A 12789-nucleotide genomic window follows, 5' to 3' on the forward strand; every position below is an offset into this window, starting at 1 on the left:
TCAAAGCATTCAAAGTTCTCATATAAGAAATATCCCATTAATTTATTTGTATTAATTCAGGAATCATTTGTCATTTTGTTGAAAAGCAAACAAGTAAAATACTTGTTGTCGCAACAGTAATTGAGTGACTTCTTTTTGTCCTTTATTGAGAACTTTTGAAGGCATTCTTTGCAAGATTAATTTTGTAGAAGATGGATTGGCATTATTTAAGTAAAATGGCTCTGCCCGCCTGGAAAATGCATCAAGATCAAATGGTAGAAAACTGATAAATATTTTACTAGCTTAGAGTATTTTTTTCTGTTCTCTAGGGTGTACGGTGTTTTCTTGTACTAATTTACCACTAAAAAAATTGTGGGGTTCTCCACCTCATATTTTTCTGTTTGTTCCAAATCTGTGGTATGTCTTTTTAAAGAAAAAATGTTTTTTTTCCCTTCACTCCAGATAGTGAACCAGCAATCTGTATATAATGATATGTTTGAAAATTACAAGGGAGAGTAGTCATTGTGGTTATTTTGATCTGTATTAGAATAACCACAGAATTTAGTTTCAGCATTCATTTGGTATTTACAAATACTGTATATTCACCTTTTGCTTTTCTGCTTTTTTGGACAGAGAGGATCATATGATTTTTAGAAAGTGAATGAGAGGAGTTTATAGAACAATGAAAACCAAACTGGGCTGGTAGGGGGGAGAAAGCTGGTAAGATTAAAAGAATTTCACTCCTTTTTTTTTAGGGGACAGCACTTTTAAATCACTAGTATGCTTTGCATGTGCATGTATGAAAGACTTGCTGGCTGATCCAGTTATGAAGGCGCAGATGATTTTATTTAAGTGGCCAAGTTTTCTAAATCTGTTGCTTTGTCTGATGATAGCATGGTATTATAATATTGCTGATGCAGAATTAGTGATTACTACCATTACAGATGGGAACCTGGGCTGAACTGAAGATCAAGAGACTGAGGAGCAAGTAGCAGAGTGGTTTTTGAGAGTATGCTGCTAGTGAGCCTGACAGCAGAACTTGAGAGCCCCTTTCTTTCCACAGATCTGCTTAGCTCAAACCCTAGAGCACTTCTCCAATTCAGCAGCTGTTTAGGGCTTCTAATATGTTTTCTTAAAGATAATATATTATACTTTTCTTGGACAAGAATTCCCTTTGCTCAAGATTTTGCCTGGATATGCTCATTTCTTTTTGTGGTAAAGAGGGATGACTTTAATGCTCAATCTTTTTTTTTTTTTTCTTCTAATCATGAAGCTTCAGACACAAATGTGGGGTTGAGTCACAAAGTGACGCTTAATATGGAACTCTTTGAAAATAGTAGCTTTTCTGGTAATTATTAAAGATGAAAAAACTATGCCAGTAATGTTATTTTATAGCCTGGAGATTTAAAGTCCATGGCAGATTGTCAAAGAAAATATGGGACTAAATAGTAAGCAGTATGACAAATGAGTGTAGGATATTACTGGGGAGTAGTTTTCTGAGAGAAGGAAAAATTAAAATGGAAGAAGCATCTTCCAATAGGAACACTTTAAATACTATATCAGGTTGGAAAGCGTTAGCTTCCTCCATGGGAAGATATTTAATTGTCAAATAAGCATTCTTTTATCTTTTAACCAAACAAACAAACAAAAAAAAGGCCCCCTTTGTCTAAAGGAATCTCAGTAATCAGACACGTGCTTTCCTTCCCCTACAGAGTTGGGCTCTTCCATTTGAAGTGAATGTGTGTCTTGTGCCAAATGAAACTGCTAAGGCTTTGAATTTACCAGCTTGTTGTTTGTGAGCATTATCCTTTGAACAGTGGCTCTTTTTAGTCAAGTGTTGCTGCAGGTATGGTGAAGAATGCCCAGCGTGCATAAGGGCAACCAAAAAGTGCGTATGAACTGTCACACCCACAATACACATATTTCTTAAGGTTCTTATCACAGAGGAAGAAGACTAAAATGGAAGCAAAATTGTCTTTCCTGTCCTTCTGTTATGACTCAGGGGAGCTGCGTGTGTGCTCAGCACTCTGATAATGGGTCTGCTTTTTTGTCACTGTAGTCGCAGAAGCATCCTGCTAGGCACCCACTCTTTCTAAGTTGGCTACAGCTGTTAGAGAAGCTCATAAATCCTGCGTTTTAATCCTGAGAAGTGAATTTAGTTTATGTATTCAGGACAAGCTGAATTTATTTTTGAATCTGTACTTGCATGCAGAAGGAAGAGCGCTAACAGAACAAGATGAAACAAACTGAATCATAACTGGTGTCTTGGTCTCCAAGCTCAGTTTTCCTTTGGGAATTTAACCAAGCAGGCATCTTTAATAGATTGGAGCTGATTCAAACCCTTTTCTAGTCTTCTGTTTGCTGCAGGATGATGGCTTTGTTCAGATTCATTTTTCCCCCCAATCTTTTGCATGGAGGGGGGGAGGTATTTGCCTTTTATGCCAGCTATGTGAAGATGGCATTCCAAAAATGTATCAGTCATGGAGGTGAGTTGGTAGTTTTCAGTGTATCAACAGCTATTAAAAAAAAAAAAAACTAACAAAAACAAAACACCCCCCCCCCCCGAAACAGTTAAGTTCTAACAATGACATTAGTATGGTTAAAAAAAAGCTTGTTGGAGTTGAACTTTAAAAACTTAATATTGTGAGCTGGTGCAAGCAACCCTGGTATTTTGTTCTTACATAATTAAAATTTGAGTGTGTTCAAGTTTGACAAGTTTTTTTTATTTTGCATTTATTTTTGCCAACTGTTCTTTTTCATTCATACATTTTTGATGAGCAGAAGAGTCTAGATTGAAGCTTAGTGTATGAATAAAGGCTTGCTTGCTTAACTACAGATTCTTCTTGCCTTTTTCTCTCTTCAGATGCTTGCTTTTTTTTTTTTTTTTTCTGTACAGGTGTGGGAAGGTTCGTGGTATGAAGTCTTCATGGCTTTGTCATCTACCTTGTCCCACTAGAAGATCTACTTTCTCTTTATAAAATGGGAATAACAAGTGGCAGCTTTATTGAAAATGGAGCAACCGGACTGGCAGGAACTCTCAAAACTTCATCACTAACGATATAGCCATATTTCTCTTGCTCCAGTCTCCCAGTCAGAATATTACTACCAGCTTCCTTCTTATAACTGTTTACACACTCAATTTGTTCTTCCTGATCAGTAAGAGAAACCATAATACTCCTGGCACATTCTTCAGGATCAGTAAATCCAGAAAAGTATCTCCATCTATCTTCTTAACCTTGCCCCTTGCATATTCTGCCTGATCACACACTTGATCAGGTGCTTGTAATGTTATGAATGTTTTCCTGGAAAACACCAAGAAATAGAACAACACATAATGGAGAGGAGAAGGAAGAAGAAGTAGTGGTACATAATGACTAATAGAGGCAGTTAATGCTTCCTTTCGTATGTGTACCTTGTGCGACAGAAGACATGCCAGGGCTTGAATTAATCTATAACTATCAAAGACAGACACTTATATGCTGGAAATTGTTCTATGTTTGTTTGCTTGACCCAGTATTTTTTTTTAATAAACAGATGAAAGTGTACCTGGCCTCTAGAAATTCTTAGTCACATCTTCTGAGTGAGTAAAAATAATCAATTAAAAAAAAAAACAGATGATTAAGTTGATTTCTTGATTTAGGAGAGTGAGGGGCGTTTACTAATTGGTAAGAAGCTTTTTTAAAAGTTAATGGATGACTTTGAAGTCAAATGAAAGTTTGTAACTGACTTCAGCAGGGTCAAGTTTGCACCCTTTCTGTCTTGATGTATAAAATGAATGATACTTCAAAAGCTAATGGTCTATTTCTAGAACAGAGAGTTGTTGTGAAGTTGTTGTGAAGTTGCTGCAAATTTTGTGAAGACAAATTTCTACTTTTTTAATAACTCAGAAAATTTCTCTGATTGCATAGTTAGGTAGATCTTAGCAAAAAAAAAAAAGATGGATTTTTTTTTTTTTTTGCATCTGGTTGATAATTATGAAATAATGAATGACATTTTTATTTAGGATTGAGGCCTTGGTGAGAATGTGAAAGTTAGATGCTTTTGGGTGTTGCTCTAAAACTCTTAATGGTCATGAAGAGAAATGAAATTGGGTAAAGGGTGAGGTTTTCTTCTCCCCCCTTGTTTTAATTTAAATGCAAATGATCAGGTACCACATCACTATGATAGACTCTATATGTTCATTCCCAGAATGTTTATGCAGTTTTTTATATTTGATATATAAGCCCTACATGCTATTACAAAATAATTTTATTAAAATCCTCTACTATTACAGTTCTGCATTAAGTGAGACTAATTTGTGTTTGTTCATCTCATGGCGTCTCATTTTTCTGAATTAGCTCAGGATTTTGCAGAATGTCAGAATAACATTGAGACCATCTCAGAGATCTGTTGTTTCATTTGTAAATAGTTGATGTGCTGTGAATCTCGTTGCCTCAGGAAGGGATCTTAAGAAAACGAGTGCTATTTCTCTGTTGTGAACCTTTGAGAGGTAAAGAATGGCCGTTTTTCCCCTTCTGCAAGGTTTATAGTTCTAGCCAGCAGGCAAATTAATTACCAATATTAAAACAGTCAACGATATTAAAACAGACCTATATGCTACTCAGTGTGCAGAAAAAAAATTGTGATGGCTATTTGTAAGGTTTTCATTGCAGGGCTATTTCCAGTGTTCAGCCTCTTGAAAGGATCCAGACTGTCTTCACTAAGTTACAGACTAAAGTAATTCTTGCTATGGATAATTTTTTAAAATTATCTTTTGGTTTCAACTTCAAGGTTGTATTACAGTTGCCCAGTCTACCATTCACAAGACTCTCAGCATAGTTCATGGAGTTCAGGTAATACAATCACATTCCCTGCAAGAATCAGTAGTTTTGGTTTTAAACAGTCTTAACAAGCCCAGTGCCTTTTAAAAATAAGAAACCTCCCCACAAAAGTTCACTGGGTGCTGTCATTGATCAAGTATTCTAAGCAGTAGGCAAAGACTGAAGTATTCATAGTGATTGTTTTCAGTCTTTCAGCAGCTTTTGGTAGCAAAGATCTCAAACGAATATGCACAATTTGTCTTGAAGCAGCTGGAGTTCGTTCTTTGAGGGAAAACAAGGGTCATGTTTTGGGAGGCTTCTGTTAACCAGCCCTTCTCTTGTATGGTTAGAGAACAAGTCTGGGCTTTGTGTCCACAATAAGCAAATAATGCCTTTTTTTCTGCTTCTCATTACATTTGATAAATCTAGAACAGTGGAGCAGGTAGGAATTAGATGAGCATAGCTACCTGTTACTTCAATTTAGCCTGAATTCACTAGCRTTAAAGGAAGGAACTAGTTTGAATTAGTGCCCTGCTTGAGGAGATGTGGCAAAACAGCTAGGGCAAACAAGTTTTTAAATGTGAACTGCTGCTTCTGAGTGCCATTTTTCTTCTGATGACTTTTTCTTTAGCTGTCCTCTTCATTTCCAGATTATGTTATCATAATGTGCTCACAGCAGAGCTGTGCACAAAGGTTACCATGGAGCTAGGGCAAAAGAGGCAGCTCACTTAAGTGCACTTTTCTTTTGGGAATTCCATTATATGTGCATTTATATTATCTTTGCTGTCTGTTGGGCTGCATTTTGGATAGAATGTTAAAAACTGGTTTGTGGGTTTGGTATAGTCAAAGTTTACTGTTGTTGGTTTATGAATATTGATATGTGAGTTGAGTTGACATGTAGTTTCCTATAGGCAGAAGCATATGAATGCTGTCCTGGATGACGTGCGTCCAGGAGCACTAATGTAATGAGCAAACTAGTTTTCTGTGGCTCTTACTTTAAAAACAAACAAACAAAAAAAACCCTCCACAATTAGAAGGCAAAGGCATGTTTGTGGGGAGATGTGTAATACCAAATTTCAGAAAGGAAAGTTAGCTCAGTAAATAGCTGCAGTAAATCTAACCTTTATTCCCAATAAAAATAGGATGCATACTGATTATCCTTACCAAACTGTATTTTAAAAAAATGTCAATCACAAGCTGTAGGCAGCAAAGTTTGACTGAAAAACTACAATTATATTCCCAAAATGTGAGTGGTTAATTAGAATTTCAGAAATTATAAATGAAGGGAAAGAGGAACCTGTATCTAAACTTCTTGTAAAGTTTTTGCTACATTATCTCATGAGCTTCTTCACTGTTTAGATCAACTAGTTATCTAGTTAACTAGATCAAAAAATTATTGTGTACATTGTAAGGCAGAATGGCAATATATGGTAATGACAGAAGCGGAAAAGTAATGAATTTTATCACAAGATAGTTTCTAGAAAGACTTGTCAATGGAGAAACTTCTGATAGATCTTGGAAACTGAAGTAGCAGATTTGGTGACATTGTTGAATAGTGTTAATAGAAAGCAGAATATATAGTTTCTGAATGTTCCCTTCTTTCTGACAAGTATTTTTGCTGTTCTGAACATGCCTTGTTTTGTTTTCTTGTTTATGTTATAGCATTAATGGCTCTTTCAATGTCTTTCTAGCAGTATTCCCATTGCTGATCTACAGTCTGTGGGTAGCTAGCTGTGCCTGTTTGCTTAGCACAAACCTGTTTTAGTAGGGTGCCAAAAACAGCTCCCTGTGTTCTGATGTTGGTAGCTACAACCGCTCCGATGGGCCTCCTCTTCAATGAACCCATTTGGTAGTTCGTTACTGTATGCAGAAAGCCTGGACAAACAGCACAAAGGGGTTTGTTAGAAGGGGATGCAAAGTGAGGTGGGAAAAGAGTGTTTGGAAGGGAAAGGAGAGGATATTTTATAAAATGTACAAGTAAATAAAAATACTGATTAATTAAAAACAGTAAATTAAGTTACTGAATTATTCTATTAAGGAATAGGTAGCTTCTTCATTTTCAAAGTTTGTTTCCAAAATACCCTGGTTGATTAACTCTTAAATTGCTTTTAAAAAACACGATCCCCCCAAAACTTACCTTCCAGTGTCTTGCTGAGGCTAGTGTCATTATAATTTCCCTCCACCTTGAGTCGCCCTCTTTGTTATGTTTGACTCGGTCATGGCATTGCTTTTGCCAGCACCCATAGCTAATGCTAAAACAGCAGTTTAGTTGTTTGTGTGAGCTGAAGCCAATAACATTAGGTCACTCATCCATTATACATAAGTTAATTGTATGAATTCACTTCTGTCCTGCCATGTTGTTCCTCGTGAGCAGTCCCGTTCTCAGAGCACTGAATTGTGGAGATTCCGTATTTCCATTTTGTGGTGAAATTATTTTATCTTTTTTCCCCTCTTTTTTAGAGCATGTGGTATACACCCTAATATTGGGGGGGGGGGGATACAATTTGAACTAGCAAAACCAAACCTAGATAGATTTTTTTGTTTGTTTGTTTAGTTTAGTTTAGTTTATGAGCCTTCTAAGACTGTAGAAGAGTTGTGGTTGGAGTCTAAAACCAACATATGACACAAAAAACATTGTTCTTCTCCCTGTCCTTGATTTATCATTTGACTTCTTCAATGGTTGGAAAACATGGAGGGAAAAAAAATCTTGTAAAAGTATTTTGGTTTTTAGTACGTTTCTCTTAAATAAACTGATAATGTGTATAATCTTTTAAAACTAGTTGCCAGTCAGTCTAGCAAATAGTTACTTTTCTTTTTTTAATAATCATAGAGAATAATAGCAGCAGAACATTTTCTAGTGATTAGTGTCCTTTCTACTTTATCCTTTCTATCACTAGAGTGAATAAAGAATAAAATGACTAAACACAATGTATTTTTATACCTACCTGCCAAAATAAACTGAAGAGAGAACATGAGTATTTATAGGTGTATTTATACCTACTGTGGTAACTCCCAGCAACTTTTTTGTCCTCTTCTCCCTTGTAGGAAATATTTTTAATGCAAGTTATTTATTATTTTAACAGACATCCCGAGTATGGGATTACAAGATCAGCTGTGCTATCTGTCAGATATATATTCTTAATAGGTTCAGTCCTTTATACATGCTGCTGAGTTCTCTTGACCGTGAAATGTAGAAGTAAATTAATTCTGTCTGCTGCCATTCTGTTAGACAATATTGAGAGTATATACACCACTGCTTTCTTTTATTGAAATAAAACAAGATACTCATTATGTTATTTTCCCTTCTTTCCCCAGGAAGCTACTGACTGCCTAGAAATTAGGAAAGTGTGCAAGAAGTCCAGTTGGTCAAGGTGGATTTCCCCCCCCCCCACCCCATTTCAAGAGACTTTTCATAATTGCCTTCTGCAAAACCTTTGGACACTCCCCTCCGTGCCATGTTTTGTGGCTCTCACCATAAGAGGAATTTGTCTTGATGAAGATTCCTAACATTGGTAATGTGATGAATAAATTTGAGATCCTTGGGGTTGTAGGTGAAGGTAAGTAATATCTTAATCAAAAATGAATTCTACTTGTACATGGAGTTGACTTAGTGCTCTTTGGTAATAAGTTTTCATTAGCAAAATATCATTGCAAAATATCATTTGTATTCAAATCTTAAGAAACATCAAATTATTCTTTAAAATTTTTTTCTCATTTAATCTCAGGTGGAGGAAAACGTTTGGAAGATGAAAGAAACGGGACAGGGTTTTTTAAATTTATTATAAGAACTTTTAGTAGTATTTGCTGGATAGATGCAAATTATCAAACTTATCTCTGCAAGAAAGTTTTCAAAAAATTGCAGCATTTTAAAATCCATTTACATTTAAGCAATTTTAAAGAATTGTTTCAATGTACAAATACTTAGTAAGGTACCTTTATGTGCAAGTTTAGGATAATAATACTGGCAACAATACTATTCCTATAGCCAGGAGGTGACTGAAAATTGTTTCACTTTACTGCTTTTTTTCCTGTTTTGAGATGGGTTAGCTTTTTTCTTCTTTGTTTCAGGAGCCTATGGTGTTGTACTTAAATGCAGGCACAAGGTAAGTAAATTGCTTTATATCAGAGGTGAATGTTGGTGTTTGGGTGAAACAATCTCTTTTGAAGAGAACTGAGATGTTGCTGTATATTAGCTGTGTTGCAGTTGGGGAGGGCCTTTCCTCACAGTCAGTTATTTAGGTTTTTTAATTGCAGTACTGTCAGAAGAAACACCTACATCTAGTATCAAAAAAAAAATTTTTTTTTTAATGTTTGACTGAAATATATGCTGTATTATTCATGTTTCACTAATCTCAACTGAAAAAGTTAAATGAAAATGTTGGTACAGAACGCAGTTTCATCTCAAGCAGTCCAAGTTAGAATGTCTGTCCAATTAATTGTCAAATCTTGCCCCGTAAGCACCTGCCTCTTTGGGGGGTTCTGTATTGAATTTCTACAGCTGCTGCTGGACAATCAAAATCTGGTAAGAAGGTACTGACTTTTATCCATGTTGATTTTAATCTGGAAGAGGAAGAAGGAGAAAAGGAGAAAACCCTGTTTCAGACAGAAGTCCGGCAGCCTGTCTGCACTATTGTAACTAGTGTTTAATTCAGACATACCTGAACTAGCTACTCATCGAAACAGAACTCCAATATGAGCTACTTTGCTCTCTTTAGAGCTGTAGTGTAATCATTATAATAAAATAACTTCTACATCTCTGAAGCAAAATGTTTCAGAATAATAAAATGATTTGTTTGTATTGACCTGAGAATATGTAAAAGGCTCTTTTGTGTGTAGTTCATACATTATTCTAGAAAATGTTTATACTGTGCAGAGGACCTGACTTCCTGGAGTGGCTTTAAGCATGTGCACACGATAACTTTTGCACAGGATATGTATAGTGAATCTTGGAGTGGCTTATATGACTCCACTGAGAATTTGGAGCTGGAGCTTTGCTGTATAGCAAGATTTACCTACGCTTCTGACACTGGAACAACTTGTAGTGATAGTGTTTCCTCAGTGTAAGCATCTGAGACTTATAGAATACCACATGGTAAGATGGTCTTTTTACCCCCAGTGAAACCTGGATAGAGCTTTGTTGTGATGACATTCATACCTAGTGTACATTGACAAGTCAAACTGAACATTAAATGTTGTTCTGTCTTAAGTGTGGTATATGTGATTTGAAAATTACTTAAAAAAAAAAAAAAAAAAAAAGCTGTATAACATTTCACATTGTTTGTGCAAAAGCACCTCTACTTTGATTTTCTTGCATGAATTCTAGTTTGTCATATGATTTGTGCAGGTATATATAGTTTCTTCTGACAAGTGCAAGAGGAATGATGATTGGAGCTAGTGAGAAGTGTGGAAGAGAAGAGAGACAGAAAAGACTGGTTTAAAAGATCAAATTGTTTATCTTCCCTTTTTTGGAAACTTTATATGACAAAGTGTTAGCCTAGGACGCTTTTTTTGGAGATGTTCTAAGAGCTGAATAAGACTGTAGAACAGCATCCTCTTGAAGACATTGTATGCCTCTATAATAAAGTCAGTTGATAGTTCCCTGGATTTCAGATTAGTGATTTTCTTTGTCTTTTGCAGTATATTAGGTGTTTGGCCAGAGGCATGTAGATTGACTTAAAGTTCCAAATGGAAAAAATCAGAATCCAGAAAGAACCCATTGCAGACTGAAACCTGGTCAGGTTTGGGGGAGACTATATCCTCTTAAGAATGGCTTTGGTAAATTTTATATTTCTGGGTAGTTATGGAATAATAATTCAGGATGTGTAGCTTGAGAGCTCCTGGGTAGTGACAGTACGGTTTATAAAGGCAGCCTCCTTCTTTATAGAAGGTAGCCTCAACGTGACTAGAGAAGACTCGAGAATTTTCTGCACTGCTGAGTGAAATTTAAGCTCTGCATCTCTTTAGTCATGTCCTAATGTGAAAGAGGTCAGTATGTTAACATTATACCATAATGGCATGGGTCAGCTGTTGTCTGAGTTCTCATAAGAATACCTCATTTTCATAAGAATACCAGATGACCAGAGAGTAATGGCTTTCCTTTAGCAGGTTGGAGCTCCTTCTTTCTACAGCCAGCAGAGGCTGAATTTCTCGTGGTGGTCTAAATTTTCAGGTAGTTGTTGAATCACTTTTTCTTCATTGTAGTTGTTTTGGTCAAACTTGAAATTCTAAAACAGACTGGTATTTGTTAAAGCTTCTAGCGTGCTATTTTGCCAAGACTTAGGGTTTCCGGTATTTGGAGACCTGAAAAGGATGGGATATATTACTATTTTAGACTTGCTGATTTATGATTCTCATTTACTTAAAACAAGCCTCCCACATCACCTAAAAGCCAAACCAATAATAAAAAAATCCAGTAYTTTCAGACTTCAGGGATTATTTTTTTTCTTAAGAAAGAATAACACTTTTAAATTAAAAAGTTAGGCTTGTAATACATCTTTGCCCCCTGTCCTTTCCCTGGCCATCTGTCATTTTATAATTTTTTCCTTTTACTGGTTAATAAAATTTATTACAAGAGACCCCTCCCCTCCTCTCTTGCATGGTACTGCACAAATACAGAGCAGACAAGTCCTCTTGTTGTCTAGATCTACAGGATTTGTTAAGAAAATATTTGATAACTGCTGCTATAAGGTAGCTCACGTTTACTTACAGCTATTACAATAAATATAATTATTTTCTACATTTTTGATGGCTTTAGTTTATTTTTGCTTTAGCTTATTCCTTTTAAATGTGGAGAAAAAGTGGCTGTGAGGAAGAAAATTAGAGGGACAGTATGAATTAAAGCTTGAAGATGTGAAAAGGTGCCACTTGTTTGCCCCAGCTTTTTGTTTACCTTTAATTTATGATAGAAAAGGCTGAAATTACAGACAGAAATTTGAAGCTCTGATTTTGATCATTTACCAAAACGAACATGATAGTGTTACTCTGCAACTTAGATCCTCTGTTAATGGAAAGGGAGGAAGAAAAGGGAAGAAGATTTTAATTCCTGTAATTTCGAAAATGCTATAAATCAAACGGGTGGCTTTTAGGTGAGGCCTACAAACAGTCGCTAATTGAAAATAGGAACTTCTACCAAACCATGATTACAAAGATTCTGCGTTAGGAAAGGTTATTTCTATATAAAGAAAGGAGGAGGGGGGAAGATATGACAGGATGGCATACGTAGTTGTTCACCTTGGTTAAGAACCATTTTTTAATCCAAGTCAGGTACTTATATAGGAGAGCAAAGACTTAATCATTCACTTAGAATTCTTCTCAGAATTACATGCAAATGCAGGGGTATGGCTTTTACTGCTTGGCTACAGATAGGATTTAGTTAAAAATACTGTTGTATGAATGAAGAACACAAGTATCCCCTTTTCTTCCACATGATCTGTATGCAGGTAGCACAACTGAACTTTCAGAGTGTATCACATACTGATTTTATTCATCACTGCAAGTTTGGCGGGCAAGAACATAAAAACTAGAGAACGTTGTGGTATTTTTAATGTACATGTGGTGTATACCAAGCCATCTTTGATGATGTTCCCTCAGCGTGTACTGCTTTCCTTTTTGTACAAAGCTAGCAATTATGTCTAAGAATTTGAATGCAGAAATATTTATATTCATCTTTATAAATAGTGATAACATGTAATTACCAGATTCTCAGCTACTGTAAGTCAACATAGCTCCATTGCTTTCGTGAGAGGGTGAAATGTGCATTAAGTGAGGAGATGGCCCCTAATTGCAACAGTTTTACAAGATGTAATCCACTATTGTTTTAATAAATATGCAGCTTTCTGCACCAGTGCATTTCATTGGCATATATGTATAGATTTAAATTGGAGATAATGGCACAAGGAACAAACACCTTCTTATTGTACGCACTTTTGCTTTGCTAAGGGAGCATTATCAGGAAAGCTAAAGTAACTCCTCTATAATGATTGTTTGCATTTTTGTATAGCTTGTTTCTATA

At 35.8% G+C, this 12789-nt stretch overlaps 1 long non-coding RNA gene across 4 annotated transcripts in view; it reads left to right on the plus strand.

Moving 5' to 3' along the window:
• LOC112963972 overlaps positions 1–10643 on the plus strand; it is a 55096-nt gene extending 44453 nt beyond the window's left edge. Inside the window, exons 3-5 of one of the 4 annotated variants that reach the window (XR_003252798.1) lie at positions 8094–8335; positions 8847–8881; positions 10123–10643. This is a non-coding gene — a long non-coding RNA (uncharacterized LOC112963972). The other 3 variants (XR_003252797.1, XR_003252796.1, XR_003252799.1) reach the window with 3 other exon arrangements.
• The last annotated feature ends 2146 nt before the right edge of the window (positions 10644–12789 follow it).

Source organism: Apteryx rowi, unplaced genomic scaffold, assembly GCF_003343035.1.
Source record: "Apteryx rowi isolate R43461 unplaced genomic scaffold, aptRow1 scaffold_181, whole genome shotgun sequence".
NCBI classification, from domain to species: Eukaryota; Metazoa; Chordata; class Aves; order Apterygiformes; family Apterygidae; genus Apteryx; species Apteryx rowi.